This window comes from Schistocerca cancellata, chromosome 5 (genome assembly GCF_023864275.1).
Source record: "Schistocerca cancellata isolate TAMUIC-IGC-003103 chromosome 5, iqSchCanc2.1, whole genome shotgun sequence".
In the NCBI taxonomy this organism is placed as follows: Eukaryota; Metazoa; Arthropoda; class Insecta; order Orthoptera; family Acrididae; genus Schistocerca; species Schistocerca cancellata.
The window spans coordinates 151,043,535-151,065,514 of record NC_064630.1 but is presented as its reverse complement, the minus strand read 5'-3'; the positions used below and the strand labels follow the sequence as shown (position 1 = coordinate 151,065,514).

The window sequence follows — 21,980 nt, the reverse complement described above, 5'->3', positions numbered from 1 at the left end:
TGTGTTTAATTACTGTACTACCATCCTGTAAATTTGCCAAAAAACATGGATGTATCAAAATATACCTGTGTTCAAAATCATGTGACTCACAGTGGACACCTACCACTTTACATTCATTAACACCATTCAATAGGGCTCATTTCATTCTATTAGAAAAACTTATTTTCATTTTAGTGTCTCTTTGGGTAAGGTGCAAAAACTGTGCCTAAACTGTTGAATTTTTTGTAGTTCTAGAAAAATCATTGCGTTGGTCCATGGTGGCTATACCACTACCAATCTCAGTGAGTGGTAGCGCCATCGCCAACGGACCACGCCCAATAGCCATGCAAGCTCAGCCATGGGTGAGTTTCTTTACTGCAGGTTCCCAAGTCTGAAAGTGGAAGTCTAGCAGGTTCCCAAGCCATAATGTGAGTATCTAAAGGTTCCCAAGCCTGAACCTGGGTATCTAACAGGTTCCCAAACCTGAATGTGGGTATCCAACAGGTTCCCAAGCCTGAATGTGGGTATCCAACAGGTTCCCAAGCCTGAATGTTGATATTCAACAGGTTCCCAAGCTTTGTTTGGGTCTCTTTGTGGTTCCCAAGCCATAATGCAGAATTCTTCAGTTGTTAAATGCTTTAAGCTTGTTGCTGATGTCCAAAACTATTGCTTCTGGCAAACTGTATTGCCGCCCCATTATTGATGAGCTGGAACTGGTATGACTGCAATTATCTGTTATTCTGGAATCCAGCATATCTCTCTTCTAGCTGCCCAATGAAATGATTGAGCAGCTCCATGAGGATGCATGAAATTAATCAAGGCATCTTTTTCTTCACATGAAAGTTCACAGATATTTCCTATCTACCATTTTCAATCATTGTAGCTTGACTATTTTCCCAATGGAATCCTTGAACTACGTCTTGGACAATAAAGGAGTAATTTTCAGCAAAATCCATTAATATAATCAATTCTCCTGGTTTGATACCTTCTTTAGTAAACTACAAATGCTTGCTGTGATGCTTTTCAATGTAGTGGTGAGTAGAAAGGACCAAAGTTTTGTAACTGATAGTTCAGTGAATTCTTCAACTTCATTTCTCTGGCTTCAAGCGTATCTCTGTCAGTGTGAGTTCATTGTTTGAACTGAATTGTATCCTCAAGATCAATATCTGCAAAAGCGCTTTCGAAATATTCCTTTAGAGCTTCTGTTCCTGAGCATACTTCACATGGATGAAGCACACAATCCTTTGTTTCCAAATTACAGGTGATTTTGCTCAGTAATATTTTGTAATCTTCTTTTATTGGGCTATGTGCCAACATTAGTTCCACATTTTGATGTATTGTGCAGACATAAACTGAATGTGAACCAGCTGTGCCTACAGTCACACACCACTTTGGCCTTAATTCACAAAATTGGGAAAATCCAATTTCTGGTCCATTTTTATTGCAGTGCCCAACAAACGTTTCTTTTGAGTTGCTCAGTACTAAGTATTTTTGTTTTTGAACCTTTTTTCCATCAATCCAAACAGTAATACAGTCCTTTTTTTCCTGGACAAATCTGACTAAACTCTTCATCATAAAAATGTTCTATAACTTTTGCCTTCACAGCCTCAGAAAGCTTTTTCCCACATTTACCCTTGGGCTGTGCCAGTATTCCCAGTTCAGCTTTTAACTTCCTAGCCTTCCTTACCATTCTTTCTGAAACACAAAATTCTTCCATAGTCTTTTTGCTAGACCAGCTTTGGGAACTAATGTCAAAAATGGAATTTTCTCATTATGATTTTCAGTTCTTGGATCAGCTGACTGTAATCTGAAGAAGTCAAGCATTGCTTGCTTGTGGATGGTTGCTCCAGTTCACTGGGATCAAGTCCTCCCACTTCTGCAATTTTCTTAATAATTGCACCTTCAACTTGACGTATTTTGCACTTTGCATGCCCTTTTGCATCCCTTGCACCAATTCATTGAAATTTTAATGGTGATATTCCAACAGCTGTTAAGCTTGTGTTCACATTGTGAGCAACATTAGTCTCATCATCTTCATCTAACTGAGATGTAATTTCCATTTGTGACTATTTCAGTATATCAGATTCTTTTCTACAGGAAGGGCACATTTTATGGCCTGGTTTAACGTCAGACATGGTTATCCTTTTTAGTAGGTCAGCTGTTTCTATGTTGATTGAGTGCAAACTTTTTTGTGCAGTATGGTGTTTCTTGCAAAATGGATTGCAGCATGATCTTTGCAAAACTTCAAATCTTTGTAGGAGTAACTTCATGGTGGAAGCATAGTTCAGCATTTTCGGCGGAGTGTAAACCACTCTGCCTTGTAAGAAATTCTTATTCTTCTATGGAAAGTTTCTTTACAGCTTGTAGTCCTTTTAAACCACTGTATGTCATTAATGGCACAAATTTGTGATATACGTAACTGCATACATTAACTTGATCTTGTTTTTCCATTTTAGCAACAACTTGATATGCTTCAGGCACTAAAATCAAATTGCCGAGTCCTAAATAAAGCAAAGAAACAAAATTAATAAGCATTCAGTTTCACAAAAATAATGTCAGTCTCTAGTACAGTTAAATGGTTAAATTTAGGAATGAACCTGTCACAGACAGGTTTAAAATCACCCAATAAACAGCAAAATGTATATTTAAACACTGCAGACATAATCAACAAAATTTCAAATTTGAGGCACAATTTTTGCACCTTATCGAAACAGACACCAAAATGAAAATAAGTTTTTCTAATAGAATGAAATGTGGCCTATTGAGTGGTGTTAATGAATGTAATGTGGTAGGTGTCCATTTTGAGACACATGACTTTGAACATGGGTATATTTTGACACGTTCATGTTTTTTAGCAAATTTACAGTATGGTAGAACAGTAATTAAACACACAAGCCAGGCCCAAATTTGTTATATATGTAACATCCAGACAGACAGTAGTTTGGCAAAAGATGAGGTCCATAGAGCACTTTCTTCACTACTTATGCCTCGTTAAATTATGGGACAAATTTCTCACGACATGGTTTGTTGCCCAGTTTGAACTGAGATTATGCCAAATGCATAGCTTTCTGAACTCTACTTCCATCATTTGTGTGTAGAACACAAAAAGTTGTACCACTATGCCCAGAAGCAAGAGTTTAGCCAAACTTGAAGATTTCTTCGCGAATTTTCAGTCTTGGTAAAAGTGGCTTTCACAAAAGTGGCTCCAGCACCTCAACCAAGCTACAGGTGAGCCTGAAACTTTGCATAAGTTCATGTAGGACCCTAAGGTACATACTGTACAAATTTCATCAAAATTGTAGATGGTCAAGCTGGGAGCATCTTCTAAACTGGGACACTTGACATGGAATGCCCCTTTTGTGAGCTTATGTGCCAAGAAAATCGCTTGTAGATGTGTGCTTCATTGTACTCATTTTTGTATGTTCTTTCTCTCTTTAAATCCACATGACCATGAAGTAGCTTGGTTGTTCTTGATGATGAGGGTAGCTGAAATTGCCTTTGATATTGTAATGTGTATAGAGCATAAGCAACACACACACACACACACACACACACACACACACACACACACACAAAACCTGAGTAAATCTGTCATTGCAAAATATTACTTGTACTGATCATTATACGGACTATACAAACATGTAAATTCTGACATGTGCTTCCAGTTGCTGGGATATTGTTATTAAGAATGCCATTGAGATTAAACTGAAAGTGACCATACAAATGTGAGATGGAAACTGAGAAGGGACCTTTTGTCAACAATTTTGGATTTTGAACTGATGATATTTTTACATTGAGCATTAAATTCTAAACAATTTTAAAAAAAGATTTATATCTCTAAATTTGAGTGAATTACAAAAGGCTTAATATTGGCGATGAAAAATACTGATAATGCATTTTAAAGTTTCAATTTATTATCATTTTTTGATTGTTGTTGTGGTCTTCAGTCCTGAGACTGGTTTGATGCAGCTCTCCATGCTACTCTATCCTGTGCAAGCTTCTTCATCTCCCAGTACTTACTGCAAACTACGTCCTTCTGAATCTGCTTAGTGTATGCATCTCTTGGTCTCCCTCTATGATTTTTACCCTCCACACTGCCCTCCAATGCTAAATTTGTGATCCTTTGATGCCTCAGAACATGTCCTACCAACCGGTCCCTTCTTCTTGTCAAGTTGTGCCACAAACTCCTCTTCTCCCCAATTCTATTCAATATCTTCTCATTAGTTATATGATCTACCCATCTAATCTTAAGCATTCTTCTGTAGCACCACATTCTGAAAGCTTCTGTTCTCTTCTTTCTTGTCCAAACTATTTATCTTCCATGTTTCACTTCCATACATGGCTACACTCCATACAAATACTTTCAGAAACTGCTTCCTGACACTTAAATCTATACTCGATGTTAACAAATTTCTCTTCTTCAGAATCGCTTTCCTTGCCATTGCCAGTCTACATTTTATATCCTCTCTACTTCGACCATCATCAGTTATTTTGCTCCCCAAATAGCAAAACTCCTTTACTACTTTAAGTGTCTCATTTCCTAATCTAATTCCCTCAGCATCACCCAACTTAATTCTACTACATTCCATTATCCTCGTTTTCCTTTTGTTGATGTTCATCTTATATCCTCCTTTCAAGACACTATCCATTCCATTCAACTGCTCTTCCAAGTCCTTTGCCGTCTCTGACAGAATTACAATGTCATCTGCGAACCTCAAAGTTTTTATTTAGACATATTTAAAAAACAAAATCAGTGTATATATTACCCTTAAAATGCCCTTTGTCAAATGGTGCAGGCTTTTTTAGGCTAACATTACACATTTCATGATTAACCCCTTCAGACCGATAGCACATTATAGTGAACAAAAATTTAAAACCAAATAAACTAGCCCCAAATCTAGAAAAATTAGCATACTCTGCACAGCCTTTTTTGGAAAAATATTGGTATTTTTGTTGTGTTATGGCATCTTTTAGACCAAACCTAGATTTTGGAGCCATTAATGGGCCCAAAACCACATACAATTTTGAATTTACGAAACCCCCAAAAATAGATTGAGATACCATATTTTATAGTTGCCAAAGGATTTAATTTTCTACTTTTAAAATACTTACGTCTACAGGGGTTCAAGATTTTCACAAACAGCTTTTTTACCTCTTCTCCTTTGGTTCTGGAATATCTAGTTGGACATGTTCTTCCTCAGGATCCTTATTGTCACTGACTGGATGTCCTGGTTCAGGTTCTAGCTATACTTCAGGACACAGAATGTCTTTTTGTTCCTCTGTGCAGTGGGTGCTTATGTTCTAAGAAAGATAGTCTTTTTATTGTTTTGTCATCCCTGTGGGAATACCACACCAACAGGTCCATTTTCTTTGGGAAAGATTTGGTGCACAAATTCATGTCCATCAGAGTCCATTTTGCAGTGATTACTAAGCAGCCACAGCATTATAGCTAACATAGCTGTGATGGTGTAATGGCTAGCATACATGCACAGTAAGCAAGGAGACCCAAGGCCTGGCCATGGCACAAATTTTTGTTCATCTCTTCAGCTTCCATCATTATCGCAGATAAATATGAGGCTCATATGTCTCAAGGAAAATTTAATTATATCAGATCTATGTAACTTACTCTTCTTCAAAACACAGTGTAATTGGATAGATAAAAGATCTAATCACCAAGCGGCGAGGAGAACACACAAATGAGAGGTATTATATATGTCAGCTTTTGGAGCCAGTGGTGGCTCCTTCTTCTGGCAGAAGGGTTGAAGGGGAAGGAAGAGAGGAAGGAAAAGGACTGGTGAGGTTTATGAAAAAGAGTAGAGTTCAGGAAAGTCACCCAGAATCCCTGTCAAGAGAGACTTACTGAACAGGACGAGAAGGAAAGACTTTCCTTCACATCCAGTGCAGTAAGTCTTCATTGACCCGGGGTTCTGGGTGGCTTTTCCAAACTCTGCCCCTTTTCCTAAACCTCAGGAGTCCTTTTTCCTTACCCCTCTTCATTCCCCTTCAACCTTTCTGCCAGATGAAGGAGCCACTAGCTCCAAACACTTGCATACATAATACCTTTTATTTGTGTATTCTCCTGCCGCTGCTTGGTGGGTAGATCTTTTATTTATCCAATTATGTTGTGCTTTCAAAAATTATTTTCATTGATTTACTTATCTTCAAGATATTTAGCCAGTCATACATATCACAGCAACTTCTCCTTTTTCATTTCTAGCAACAACAGCAGAGTTAACATTTGTTGCAGGGGTAGGTTTTTGCTGCTACAGTACCATCAGCTGTTAGCTAGCATTTTAAAGCTGCTAACTGCAAATTGGTAACATCTGTAGGCATTTATAACTCTCATGTAAAAGGGAACCACTTGTCTTGCTTGGCATTATTGTATGCACATTTTTTTTATACAAAGCTATCTGTACTCCTTGAAGTGACTATAAAATTTAGGTGATACTATTTTGTGAAGCATTCGATATGCAGCAACGAGATTAGAAAAGGGACCTCATGTTGGACCAGTATTATTTCTCATACTGACAAGTGGTCCATTTTCAGAATACTTACATTAATTTTAATGGCATTAATGACTCCTGTTGGATTCAAACAACTTTCAAATTGATAGTAACATGTACAGAATGAAGTAAATTCCTGCAACATACAAGAAAATAAATATAGATATTTTAGATATTATTGAACGATTTTGCATTTACTGAACATTTTACTTCTCTGACATGGGCTCCCTTTTCTCTTTCCATCTCACAAATAGAGAAAGTTTTTTGCTTGAATTCTGTGTGGGATCTTGTTGCTCCCTCCTTGATGAAACAACAGAGGGACAGAGTTAGCGCCACTTGCTCGCCCATTGTTAATTAATATTTCACTATTGATAATGTGTGGTGTTGTTTTTCTTAATTTATGTGGTGGCACTTCTTATTTATGGTGCGTATTGCTTTCTGCATGTGCCGTATTTTGTTTCCTGGTTGACAACCCATCCCACCGAGTGTTTAAGTTGTGATGCACAGTGATCTCTTATTTCATTCACACCTGGAAAATGATGGGGCGTTCCCTTGTCAAAATATCAGCATGAAGACATTATCACAACTAAGAGAGGCACAAAAATCAAGCCAGCAGCTTGTGAGATCTACCATATTAGGACTAAAAGGAATACACGAAAAGCCATCAGATCATCCCACAATCATGACGTCTGAAAAGACCAAAGAGGGCCCATTCATGGAAGCTATGAACTATGAAATCTGCCAGAGTGAATTTTATCACCTCTCTCAGAACTAACAGCTTCTGTAGGATTGTCATAGCAGTGAGGAAAAATGGCTGTTGCAAACATGTGTTGCATACTGCAGTGGGCCATAAATAGTTTTTGCAGACCTGTGGAGGGACTGAAGCAGCTAGTTCAGAAAAGGCCGTTGTGCTTGCAGCACATAGAGAGATATTTCAAAGGTACTGTTGCCCCAGTACTAAGGAGATATAGTGTCCACTATAACAAGGAGCTTAATATTTAAAGACTAAAGGTTGTGTAGCCAACTTCATTAATAAAACTTGTTGCACCTCATCTCTCTCTTCCTCTCCACTATATGCAATATAGGACAACTATATGTTTCTGCACATGCCTCCTGTTAACACTTTAGATAATTGTATAAGTCATCCCTCTTTCCTTCTGTGATGTGTTTTAACACTTTGAGAATTGAGCAGCTAGGGCGTAGTTTTATTGGCTGACACTATCATTTTTCATAGTTTTTCTGAATTTTGTGTAGTACATTCTACTGCACAGAATTTACATATCTTCATTGCATTTGCATTTAGTCTTTTCCTATGAAATATTGCAAAGAAACAGAGACTTACATCAGTCACCATTTTTTAGAGTTCCATACCTCAGTCAGAAAAAACAGAATTCTTATAGGATCACTTTGTTGTCCATCTGTCTGTCTATCGGACTGTTAAAAACCCTTTTCCTCAGTAATGGGTAGACATATCAATTTGAGATTTTTGTCACATCTTGAGGTCTATGGTCCCTTGACAGTATTAAAAATGGAAGCTTCTGAGTCAATGCAGTCAAAAGATACAGCTATTTATGTCACAATACCAGAGAAGGAAAGTTGCCACTCACCCTATAGCGGAGATGCTGAGTCACGATAGGCACAATAAAAAGATTCACACACTCATAGCTTTCGGCCATAGGCCTTTGTCAGCAGTAGACACACATACATACACGCACGCACACACTCACACAAACACAACTTGCACACACATCTGCAGTCTCAGAGAGCTGAAACTACACTCAGCTGCAGACTTGTGTGCCAGTTTTTTTTTTTTTTTTGTGTGTGTGTGTGTGTGTGTGTGTGTACTGCTGACAAAGGCCTTACGGCGTGAATCTTTTTATTGCGCCTATCACGGCTCAGCATCTCCGCTGTATGGTGAGCAGCAACTTTCCTTCTCTGTTATTGTTACATTCCATCCTGGATTTTCCATTGTTAGCTATTTATGTCACATATTTTAATACTGCATCAGGAGATATGTCATCAGGAGAAACAAGACTGGCATTCTACATATCGTATCATTGAATGTCAGATCCCTTAATCGGGCAGGTAGGTTAGAAAATCTAAAAAGGGAAACGGATAGGTTAAAGTTAGATTTAGTGGGAATTAGTGAAGTTCGGTGGCAGGAGGAATAAGACTTCCTGTCAGGTGAATACAGAGTTATAAATACAAAATCAGGTATTGGTAATGGAGGAGTAGGTTTAATACTGAATTAAAAAAAAAAAAAAAAGAGTGCAGGTAAGCTACTACAAACAGCATAGTGAATGCATTATTGTAACCAAGATAGACATGAAGCCTATACCTACTACAGTAGTACAAGTTTATATGCCAACTAGCTCTGCAGATGATGAAGAGATTGAAGAAACGTATGATGAGATAAAAGAAATTATTCAGAAAATGAAGGGAGACAAAAATTTAATTGTCATGGGGTCTGGAATTTGGTAGTAGGAAAAGGAAGAGGAGGAAAAGTAGTAGATGAATATGGAATGGGGGTAAGGTATGAAAGAAGAAAATGCCTGGTAGAATTTTGCACAGAGCATAACATAGCTAACACTTTGTTTAAGAATCATGATAGAAGGTTGTATGTACGTGGAAGAGGCCTGGAGACACTGGAAGGTTTCAGATAGATTATACAATGGTAAGACAGAGATTTAAGTTTAAAAAAAGGTTCAAATGACTCTAAGCACTATGGGACTTAACATCGGAGGTCATCAGTCCCCTAGACTTAGAACTACTTAAACCTAACCAACCTAAGGACAACACGCACATCCATGCCCGAGGCAGGATTCGAACCTACGACCGTAGCAGCAGTGTGGTTCCGGACTGAAGCACCTGGAACCGTTCGGTCGCAGTGGACGGCTAGAGATTTAGGAACCAGGATTTAAATTGTAAGACATTTCCACAATATATTGGTTATGAACTGTAGATTAAAACTGAAGAAACTGCAAAAAGTTGAGAATTTAAGGAAATGGGTCCTGGATAAACTGAAAGAACCAGAGGTTGTAGGGAGTTTGAGAGAGAGCATTTGGGAACAGTTGACAAGAACAGGGGAAAGAAATACAGTATAAGAAGAACGGGTAGCTGTGAGAGATGAAATAGTGAAGGCAACAGAGGATCAAGTAGGTAAAAAGACAAGGGCTAGTAGAAATCCTTTGGTAACAGAAGAGATCTTGAATTTAATTGATGAAAGGAGAAAACATAAAAACGCAGTAAATGAAGCAGTTAAAAAGGAATACAAACATCTCAAAACTGAGATTGACAGGAAGTGCAAAATGGCTAAGCAGAGATGGCTAGGGGACAAATTTAAGGATGTAGAGGCATATATCACTAACGGTAAGATAGATACAGCCTACAGGACAATTAAAGAGACCTTTGGAGAAAAGAGAACCACTTGTGTAATGTCAAGAGCTCAGATGGTAAACCATTTCTAAGCAAAGAAGGGAAAGAAAAAAGGTGGAAGGACTGTCTAGAGGGTCTGTACAGGGGCGATGTACACAAGGGAAATATTATGGAAATGGAAGAGAATGTAGGTGAAGATGAAATGGGAGATACAATATTGCATGAAGCTTTTGACAGAGCACTGAAAGACCTAAGCTGAAACAAGGCCCCAGAAGTAGACAACATTCCATTGGAACTACTGTTAGCCTTGGGAGAGCCAACCCTAACAAAACTACCATTTGGTGAGCAAGATGTATGAGAGAGGTGAAGAATATAATAATTCCAATCCCAAAGAAAGGAGGTGTTGACAGGTGTGAAAATTGCTGAACTATCAGTCACGGCTGCAAAATACTGACACGAATTCTTTACAGACAAATGAAAAAACTGATAGAAGCTAACCTTGGGGAAGATCAGTTTGGATTCTGTAGAAATATTGGAACACATGAGGCAATACTGACCCTATGACTTATCTTAGGAAATAGATTAAGGAAAGGCAAACCTACGTTTCTAGCTTTTGTAAACTTAGAGAAAGCTTTTGACAATGTTGACAACTGGAATACTCTTTCAAGTTCTGAAGGTGGCAGGAGTGAAATACAGGGAGCGAAAAGCTATTTACAATTTGTACAGAAACCAGATGGCAGTTGTAAGAGCCGAGGGGCATAAAAGGGAAGCAGTGGTTGGGAAGGGAGTGAGACAGGGTTGTAGCCTATTCCCGATGTTATTCAATCTATATATTGAGCAAGCAGTAAAGGAAACAAAAGAAAAATTTGGAGTGGGAATTAAAATCCAGGAAGAGGAAATAAAAACTTTGAGATTTGCTGATGACATGGTAAATCTGTCAGAAACAGCAAAGGACCTGGAAGAGCAGTTGAACATAATGGACAGTGTCCTGAAAGGAGGATATAAGATTTACATCAGCAAAAGTAAAATGAGGGTACTGGAATGTAGTCAGATGAAATCAAGTGATGCTCAGGGAATTAGATCAGAAAATGAGAGTCTTGAAGTAATAGATGAGTTTTGTTATTTGGGGAGCAAAATAACTGATGATGGTCAAAGTAGAGAGGAAATAAAATTTAGAGTGGCTATGGCAAGGGAAGCATTTCTGAAGAAAATCGTTAACATCGAGTATAGATTTAATTGCAGGAAGTCTTTTTCTAAAAGTATTTGTATGGAGTGTAGTCCTGTTTGGATGTGAAACATGGACAATAAATAGTTTAGAAAAAGAGAGAGTAGAAGCTTTCGAATAGACGCTGAAGATTAGATGGGTAGATCATGTAATGAATGAGGAGGTACTGAATAGAATTGGGAAGAAGAGAATTTGTGGCACAACTGAACTAGAAGAAGGGATCAGTTGGTAGGACATGTTCCAAAGCATCAAGGGATCACCAATTTAGTATTGGAGGGCAGCATAGAGGGTAAAAATTGTAGAAGGAGACCAACAGATGAATACACTAAGCAGATTCAGAAGGATGTGGAGTGCAGTAGTTACTTGGAGATGAAGAAGCTTGCATAGGATACAGTAGCATGGACAGCTGCATAAAACCAGTCTTTGGGCTGAAGACAACAGCAGCAACAACAACAACAACAACAACAACAACATTATTTTGGTACTTGCAGACTCACTCATCAACCCCTACAGTGCACTTCCCATTGACACAGAATCATGAAATTTAGCAAGAACCAAGGTTTCACTGTACAAGTAAAGGACAAAATCAGAAAACCATTAATTTATAATTAATCATATGAAAAAAAAATCTGGTGTTATTTGATCATCTCCCACTTAAATTTAAAACATTCTTGAAAGTCTCTGCATTCCTGGGACCGATATCTTGCCAGACTCAGTGTTGATAACAGCCAAAAATCTTTGAGGTGCTCAATTCCTGCACTGGATGAATTGTCTGTATACATAATTAAGTTTGTAGGGAACCCTCAGACCTGTTCCCACCTGGCCAATTTTTTGTATCAAAATGTAAATATTTTTTTTTTCACAACAATAATTTTTTGTCTATTGTTTCCTAAATGGAAATAGATTTTGATGTTTTTGGTACTAAAAACAATACTATTTTCAAATTTAGTTTTTTATTGAAAATTATTTAGTGTGAAAAATTTGGAAGGATTGTAGAATATGGAGTCCTGCACTTTCCCAGGTCTTGTCTTGCTTTGTTCTGCACAAATCTTACATCTCTTGTGAGGCCATTTTAACATTTCTGTTGCTGGAATCTATTTAGGAATATGTCTTCCACTGAGTCTGTTTACAGTTGAACTATTCTGAATAGAAATTGATTCAGCCTGGCCTCCTTCTGTTTAACAAAGTCACTGCCAATTCAGTAAAGAATTTAATAAGATTTTAGCTAGTAGGCATCACCTTTTGCTTAAAACATACAAATTTACAATCATTATCATGAAAATGGGAAAAAAGCTTTCTTCCACCACTTTATTTTTCTTCTTCTCAAAAGCTGGTTGTTGTGATCCACACCAGCCCTGTCTTTATTATAATCCAAAATATGGGCAGGTTTCATTTTTTGTGTCATTCTTAATTTTGTTCTTACATTGACATTGGATGCAGTCATTTTTTGTTTCATCATCAGAAGAAATGCATTCCCAGTGTCTTTCCATTCCTTAAGCAACCACCTTTTGCTTAAAACATACAAATTTACAATCATTATCATGAAAATGGGAAAAAAGCTTTCTTCCACCACTTTATTTTTCTTCTTCTCAAAAGCTGGTTGTTGTGATCCGCACCAGCCCTGTCTTTATTATAATCCAAAATATGGGCAGGTTTCATTTTTTGTGTCATTCTTAATTTTGTTCTTACATTGACATTGGATGCAGTCATTTTTTGTTTCATCATCAGAAGAAATGCATTCCCAGTGTCTTTCCATTCCTTAAGCAACAAATGGCTTTATCTGTATAAAGTTTTTTTTTTTCCGGCTTCTGGGTAGTTGGATCATTAGCTACCTTCTGTCTTTTTTCCAGCACTGTACTGTAAGGCCTTCTTGAAAATAAATACAAAGCATGTAGCAGACAAGCCCTTTACTCTGAGTATGACCTTGTGGGGCACAGCGAATGGCAAGAGGGCGAATGTAAATGCCACAAAGCAAGTAACACTCAGTGTTGTCTGTATTCTTTTTCCATCAGTACGAGTGACAAGTTCTGCCATCTTTGTTTTTTCATGGTAGTGCAACAAGCATCATAGAGTACCTTTATGCAGAGGACAGACATTCGACTAACATTTGTAGATGGAATTCATTTCCCGGGAGACATTCTCAACTTTATCTTCGACAAGCATAGAAGCTGAAGCAATGAATTAAAATTTTCTGTTATGGCCGGGACTTGAACCCAGGTCTTGTGCACACTTTTTTGGTCTCGTGCACACTTTTTTCTTCTTAATCTCATTTTGTTCATCTTTGTTCTTTGTATCTGCTCTGGGCGGACGTCGCAAGACACCCGTTTCAGTTTGTCGAAAAATCTCATTTTGTTCATCATTGTTCGTTGTGTTTGTTCGGGGCGGACGTCCCATGACACCCATTCAAGTTCTTAGTTGACCTATTCACTCAGTTTTTTATAGTCGACGTTGGATCTATCATGCCTGTCTTTTTGGAGTATGATCCACGCAGTGTAGGAGCTATGTTGCTTGTCTCCAGGGTGTTTAAACATCTGTAGAGAAATGCAGTTCATTACAAACAATTTTGTCTAGGATTTCCATATTCCTGTGTTGTTATGTTTAGTTGTGCTATCAACCTTAATTTCTGTGATGCTCTTTTTAACCTTTTCTAAATTACCATTACTTTAGTTTTCTTCTTGTTTACTCTCAGTATCTTAGTGCTTCTGATAGCATGTGTTACATTTTGTTCAATTTGATACAGTATATTTTTTGATTCTTGAATGTGATATCTTTTGTTTTTTATTTGATGGTCTATTTAGCTTCTTCAGTATAACAAGCCTGCCATACTGCTTATTTATGTTATTCTTTTTTTTAATCTGTTTGTATTTTTTGCACAATTCGTAAACCCTTCTTCTATGCTTCCAGTCTTATTCATTTCCCTTCATAGTGACAAAAAGCAGTTTCTAATTCACATTTTAGAAGGCATTTGCCATATCCATGAAAATGGGATACATCCATAAGTTGGTTTCTAGTTTTCTTTCCAGCAGCACATGAAAGGCTGTAATTGTTTCTCTTCTTCCTGCACTAGATATGATCCTTTTACTGTTATGTATGTGGATTGCCTTTATTCATGTATTTATTTATTTTTAGTTAGAGCCAATTGATAAGCATAATTTCTGTAGCATTAATTAATTAATTTAAAGAGTTTTTGTGCATTTCTGTACCTAATGATTTTAGCATTTCTGCACCCATCAACACCTGTTGTCTTTCCATCTGTAAGTGTTTGAAGTGCCTGTAGAAATTTCTAGTTGCATTTCTCCTTGCAATGTATAATATTAATGGTAATAAGGGTGTTAAGTTTCTGTCACCTTTTAGTAGCCTGCACAAGATATGTCTGGAATTCTTCTCAGTTATGGTCACCTTCTGATGATTTCTCAATGTCATGCACTTGCTAATCAAGGCCACTGATTATCTTGTGTGACTCTTCTCTGATGCAGTTGGTATGAAGAGTGTAAGAGTGTTCTGAATCTATCCAGTAGCTACAAAATTATAGCTCAACATTCTCTCACAGAGCTGTTGTATTTTAAATCATCTTGAACAATTTTACAATATACTGTAACAGATTTTGAATTAGCAAGTCATTACATCAATACATATTTAAATATATTTTCTTCATGTCTAATGACCAACGTTCAGTTAAACAATCCATGAATAAATCTTTTTTCTATCCTCTTTTGTTTTTACAACCGTTGCTAGCTCTTTTTCTCTGAGACATCCAAAACACCTCCAGGTAGTGACGACACAGCACAATTACGTGCCTGCACAGCAAGTAGGTCTGCTAGGGTGCTGTCATTCCTTGTAGAGATTCTGTATGCATCCCATTTCATGGAATTTACCCACAGATTATAACACCCTTGAAGAGTTAGGTTGTCACACCCACAACTAAGCTACTTATGCTTTTACACAATCATCTTTTTTCTAACATTGAGGAATATGGGGAACATATACCCTTGGATGAACTACATGCTACACCTCATGGTTCATGATAGAAGGACCTTACTCCTCTTCTACACTCTCACTTTTATTCCCTTGAAGCTCCTCTGACATTTCGAAACTTGTTAGAATAAAGACCTGTTAACAGTAGTTTTGTTCATTGTTACTCATCTGCTGTTTTCAAAATATTCAATCTTCAGTCTATATAATCAAATTGATTGTAAAAGGAGTGTCTGATAAGGATTTCAAGTTTGTTTCAGTATACAGAGATTCCAAATGGATTTTATTACATCTGCTGATAGCTTCTTGAAGATCTTCATACCAAAATCCAAAACCCTATTAGAACACTAGGGAAGAAAGGATGGACCTAAACAGAAATTATTTTTATGTCTTACATTATGACAATATAACTCACAGTTCACATTATATTGATTTTTTATGATAAATAAATATGTCTCAGAATTACAGCGAAGGAAGTAGAAGAAAGAAGAATTTTGCTGTGTATTTACTTTACAAGTGGTTCCAGGACTTCAGTGCAATGTTAAAATGAAAGCATTATCTTCTCTTGATCATATATTTATTTTTATGTGCAGTTGGCCACTTTCAGCCTTTAGGTCATTCACAAGTGAAAGATTGCACATAGCATCGCTGTATAATATGCTACAATTTTGTACAATAGTTTAACCATGAAAGCCAGGTGGTAAACCATTCAGCCTCTTACAATGGGTCAAAATCCACTTCAGCAATCATTACAACTTGAAAGATATACAAGTATATGTCTACTTACCAACTGAAGTACAATGAGCTATTTTAAATGGTTACATGTAAGTAATTTATGAGTAAAGGATACCATTCACCAAATATTAGAAACACTGCGTCACCAATAGACACACACAAAGGGATAGAAAACTTGCTAGCTTTCGGACATTATTCTGAGTAGACACAAAGTGCTGATTGGATTTCAGCATGTGGACTAGGGTGAGGTAGGGGCTGTGACAGGGGGGGTGGGTAGAGGAAGAGAGAGGCTGGAGGCAGGAAGAGAGGTTGGGGTGGGTAGCTAGTGGTTGGTGGGGTGGCAGCAGTTTTGCTGACTTGGAATCAGAGCGGTAGGGATGGCAGGTGCACGGGCTAAGCATGTGATGCACGGATGCCAAGCCGGTGGGGTGCAGCACACCGTGAAGATGATGAGGATTGGGAGGGTGTGACAGGACAGGGAAAAGAGAAATTATTAGGGTGTAATGTTAGGAGTATGTGGGTGAGTTATTCGTGCACCTAGGCCTGGTATTGAGGAGAGGTGAATTCATTGCACGGCTGTATGCTAGTCGGTCCAGGGCATAGGATGCACCGTAGCCAGCCTGGCTAGATAACTGTTTCCACCTGAGGTGAGCTCAGATGCAGAGATATAGAGCCCGTTGCCGGAAATGGGTAAATCGCAGACCTGGTAATTTGGACAGCTGATGCTCACATTGCCTTTTGTAGAATATGTTCCAGTAATTGGCAGAATGTCAGACACTCTTAAAGATGGCTAAGTTACGGCTCTTTGAAATTCATCAATAACGCCCATCAAATATTAATGCAGATCTGAATACGTCGACCATCCCAGATAAATGAAGTGCATCCAATGACACAACAACAGTTCATCATCTTTAAGACAGAAGTTAATATTATTTCTCAGTGAGTAAACATTTTCACAATGAACCTCCAAACTAAAAACTTTTAAACATTTCATGTGAGTTCAACAAACTGTACCTCAGGTAATAGCATTGTACTATATCTATCACCCCTGAAAGCTATGTATCTGTATTTATTTTATTTGTTGATTTACGATGGCTCTTATATTGCTTGCATTATGCAAATGTTTGTCAGAACATACTATTCTCCACATTTATACAGCAAATGAATACATGCACCAGTATCTTATATTTTTTCGTGCTCGTGTATTTATTTACTGAAAGTGTAGTATTTTTCCAGGCACTTTTTAAATGTTGATTGCAAGTTCTATTAAAACCTGCGGTAATTTAAAACTAGTCAATCATGTGTTAGCAGACACCACAATTGAAAAGAGTACCAAAAGATGCTTTTGTTAAGAACGCATAAATAATTGTTTAAATAATATTTAGCAATAACCTGTAGTCATTAGATGCATGTGCTTCCACAAGAATACTGGCTTACTTTATTTATAATTATTGTAAATTATCTGAGTGTTACAGAATGCTTGTAACTTTTCCTTATTTAAATATTAAACAATGGGAACTCCAAGTAGGAATATCAGCAAGATAGATTGCTACTTACCATAATGCTGACACGTCAAGTTGCAGACAGGCATTATTAGAAAACACTCACATATAGCTTTTGGATACAGCCTTTGTCATTAAAGTTACACACACACACACACACACACACACACACACACACACACACACACTGACAAAAGCAAGCGTACCTCACACACACATGATCAGCAACTACAGCATCTTGGGCCAGAATGCAGCATCATGTGGGATGCAAGTGGCAATTTGGAGGGGGTGGGGAAGGGGAAGGGATAGTAGTGTATGGGACAAGAGAGAGACGAACGCTGTCTAGTGGAGTGTGCAGGGAGTAGACTGCCAGCAGGTGCAGTATCAGGAGGTTGTCAGGCAGGAAGATGGGGGGAAAAAAGGAAGAAAAAAGGAGAGGAGTGGGCAAATACAGGTGGATGCATTGGCAGAGGGCTGTAAATAAACAAGGTGGGAGACGAGAATGGGGAAGAGATGATAGGACAGATGGGGTGGAAACTGTTGAGTGGAGGGTGTGGCGACAGTATGTTACCGTAGGTTGAGGCCAGGGTAATTGCGGGAAAGCAGAATGTGTTGCAAGGCTAACTCCCATCTGCACAGTTCAGAAAATCTGGTGGTGGAGGGAAGGATCCAGATGGCTCGGGTATTGAAGCAGCCATTGAAGTCAAGTGTGTTATGTTTAGCTGCATGTTGCACCAGAAGGGGTCTACTTTGCTCTTGGCCACAGTTTGGCAGTGACCATTCATTCTGGTGGACATCAGGTTGGTAGTCATACCAATATAAAATGCTGTGCAATGATTGCAACAGAGTTGGTAAATGACGTGTCTGCTTTCCCGGGTGGCCTGACCTCTGATGTAGTAGGGTCAGGACTGGAATAGGAAGTTCTGGGTGGGTGGATCGGGCAGGTTTTGCAATTTGGTCTTCCACAGGGATATGATTCTTGTGGCAAGGGGTAGGGATTGGGAGTAGCATAGGGGTGGACTAAGATGTTGTGGAGGTTGCGTGTGTGATGAAACACCACTCTAGGAAGATTGGGAAGTATCTCGGGGAGGATGTAGCTCATTTCAGGGCACAGCCAGGGTGACAGAGGAGACACTCCTTTGTGGCTGGTTTTTGGTGGTAGTGGGAGGGTTTGGGCTGTGTTTGGAAATGGCACAGGAGATCTGTTTGCAGACTACGTCTGGGGATAGAGCCTGTCTGTGAAGGCCTTTGTGAGGCCCTCAGCATACTGAGCAAGGGATGACAGCTGTCAAAACGCAGGTGCTGTTCGTGGTCGGTGGATTTAATGTGGACAGAGGCAGGCCATCAAAGAGGAGGAGGTCAACATCTAGCCATCTGAATCCTTCCCTCCACCACCAACTTTTCTGAACTATGCAGAGGGAAGTTACCCTTACAACACATTCTCCATTCCCGTGATTATCCCAGCCTCAACCTACAGTAAGATATTGTCACCACCCCCTCCACCCAACAGTTTCCACTCCCTCTGTCCTATCATCTCCTCCCCGTTCTCATATCCCATCCTGTTTATTTGCAGCCCTCTGCCAATGCATCCGCCCATCTTTCCCCACTCCTCTCCTTTTTTGTTCCTTTTTTCCCCACCTTCCTGCCCGACAACCTCCTGACACTGCGCCTGTTGGCAGTCTAGTGCCTGCACACTCCACCAGATAGTGTTCGTCTCTCCCCCCAGCCGTAAACTACTTCCCCTTCCCCATCCACACCCCCTCCAGACTGCTGCTTGCATCCCATGTGATGTTACATTCTGATTCTGGCCCGAGATGCTGAAGTTAGCGGTCGTGTGTGTGTGTGTGAGTTTACTGATGAAGGTTGTGGCTGAAAGCTGTATTTGAATGCCTTTAAATCATGCCCGTCTGCAACTTGACGCATCATCTGTATGATAGGTAGCAATCTATCTTTTCCTACATTATTTATTTAAATTTTGTTGTAACACATTAGTTTAGTCCAGGAAGTGGTCATGTTGAACATGGGATTTATGGCCTTCAGCCAGTTGTAACATGCCGGGACATGTCCTTGCATTAGTGCCACTTAAAGTTCACGTCACAACTGGATGTATTGAAACATTTTCTCACCCAGTAGATAGTGCCCAGTGTTCCCGACCTACCTTGCTTTGCTTATTCAATATTGTCTTCCCGGTAGCTGCGTCCGTTTCACCTAAATCACACTGAAATTAAGAAGCCAGGACCCTAGATTAAGTTTTCCAAAATCAACAGTCAAGACGGTATTCATTGTTGAACATTTATGACAACCACAGTGTGATTTATTTGTTATCACTCACACACACAATATTCATGTGACCAAGCCTCTTACACTTAATTGTCACATTAGGTAGGTCAAAAACTTCGAGTCTTTAACAATATTCACAATTACACTTTTTTGGTACCGACTGGAAAAATTAGCCGACTTGCCGCACTTTTGCTCCATGAGAATCTGACCGAGAACTAACTTGAGAACTGCACCAGCTCAGACCTTATATAGACGAGCGCTTGAATATTTGACTATTTCTGTTAATATATTATAGTTTATAATTTACCAGGGTTAAAATTATCCTTTCTAACTGGTTTTTAAGTTAACTATTGGGTTTTATTACTTAAATAACATGAGTGAGCTATATCAATATAAACATGCGGAACTAACTTATGCATCCGCAGTGGGAATTCCCGACTTATAACCATGGCAGCCCTCTTGAACAATAATTTTTACTTTTTCAAATTTACTTAATTCTTAATTAATGCACTTACAAAGTTGAGACTGGAGTCATTTTACGTAGAAACCTAAAGGTAGCAAAAGTATCAAAACAGATCTTGGAATTATTTAGTAGTTTGGTCACAACTGGCACTGAAAGTCATACAGGCTACAGATTTTAAGTCTTAATATCTATTTAACTAACAGACTTTAGGTTAATTTAAACACTTTGTTGGAATCAGTAAAATTTAGGCTTTCTTTTGGATGCAGTCTTATAGCTGAATTCGATCTATTAGCTCACTCGAATTTTACTTAATATGTATTGCACAATATACGTCATTGTTCATAACTGTTAATATGATGCATTTCCAATAAAACTAATCGATCTATTAGCTCACTCGAATTTTACTTAATATGTACTGCACAATATATGTCATTGTTCATAACTGTTAATATGATGCATTTCCAATAAAACTAATTAGCTCATTACTTTCAGAATGGACTTTAGAATGTACTGAAATAACAGATTTTACAAGGGGAATTTTATTTAAACTATTTCTGAATTCTGTACTATGAGGCTGAAGACCACAGAATCTGTAGTCGGAATCTGAGTAGTGAAAATGAAAAAAAAATAAAAGTTCATTGCTTAACTAAGTTACTGAGGGAGTGTAAAACCAAAACAGGATAGCAGTGGGCAACCCTGCTTTGTTACACAGTGAGAGTTGGACAGTGTTGGAACACTTCTGGAGTCTTCTGAAGATGGGGCTTTTCGAGTGATTTTAGACACTTTTACTTGAGTTCTGAAAAGGGGCAGACCTGCCTGTGGTAACGAGTAGTTTTTGATTGTGGAGGCGATTGATTGTGGGCAGTGAATGGCCACCATACTTTAACTTATGAAGGGATTTATATTTCAAGAGATTTGAATGTGCTCCAGAGTCGGACTACATCTTTTGCCACTTGATTTGTGGAACTGAGAATAGACTGACATGAGCTAATATTCTTTGTATCATGTGTGTTAAGTCATAAATCATCAGGTTGAATTCTGAACTATTTTGTGCTGGTGAGTGTTTAATGTACTGTGACCATGAAATGGACTTAATTATTGTGAGACATTGATGACTGTTTTCGTCCATTGGTTAACAGAGACTGAAGCCAGGAGTGTTACAGGAGTGAAGGATATGTTGCAAGGGTAACTCCCAACTGCATAGTTCAGGAAACCTGGTGATGAAAGAAGGATACAGGTGCCTTGGGTTGTGAAGCAGCCATTGAAATTTTACATGTTGTGCTCAGCTGTAGGTTGTGCCATTGGGTGGTCAACATTGTTCTTGGGTACAATTTGGTGGTGACCACTCATTCTGGTGGACAGCTGTTTGGTTGTCATACAAACATAAGAAGCTTTTTGTTACAACCAACCAGTTGTCCACTGGAATGAATGTCCACTGCCAAACTGTGACCAAGAACAAAATTGGCCACCCAGTCGCTGACTATCTGGATCCTTCCCTTCACCACCAGCTTTTCTGAACTATGTGGATGGGAGTTATTCTCACAACACATCCTTTGCTCCCATAGCCCTCTTGATCTCAATCTCTGATGACCCACACCTTCCACCCAACAGTTTTCCCTTCCTCTGTTCTCTTGTCCCCCCTACTAATGGATGTTGCCATGATCATGCACTTCACCCCACTGACTAGCCTGTGCACATGCCAGCCTGCATTCCTAGCCAGCAAAACTGCTGCCTCCACCCAAGCTGCTAGCTACCCACCCCTAGCCACTACTCCAGATGAGTGTAGGATTTATTCCGAAAGGTAGCAAGTTTTATTTCTCTTTTGTGTTTGCCTATTGACAGTCGAGGCTTCCGCAATTTGGAGAGTGGTCACATGTACTCCTAACTCATTTACTTCTATCAGAATTTTTCTACTGTATTTAAACAGTTACATCTTTTTCTTGCAT

General features: G+C 38.7%; 1 protein-coding gene across 1 annotated transcript in view; it reads left to right on the top strand.

The window, feature by feature from the left end:
* Positions 1–21,980, top strand: part of LOC126188160 (protein tramtrack, alpha isoform) — a 334,993-nt gene that overhangs the window by 263,032 nt on the left and 49,981 nt on the right. The gene's annotated exons all lie outside the window — the stretch shown is intronic.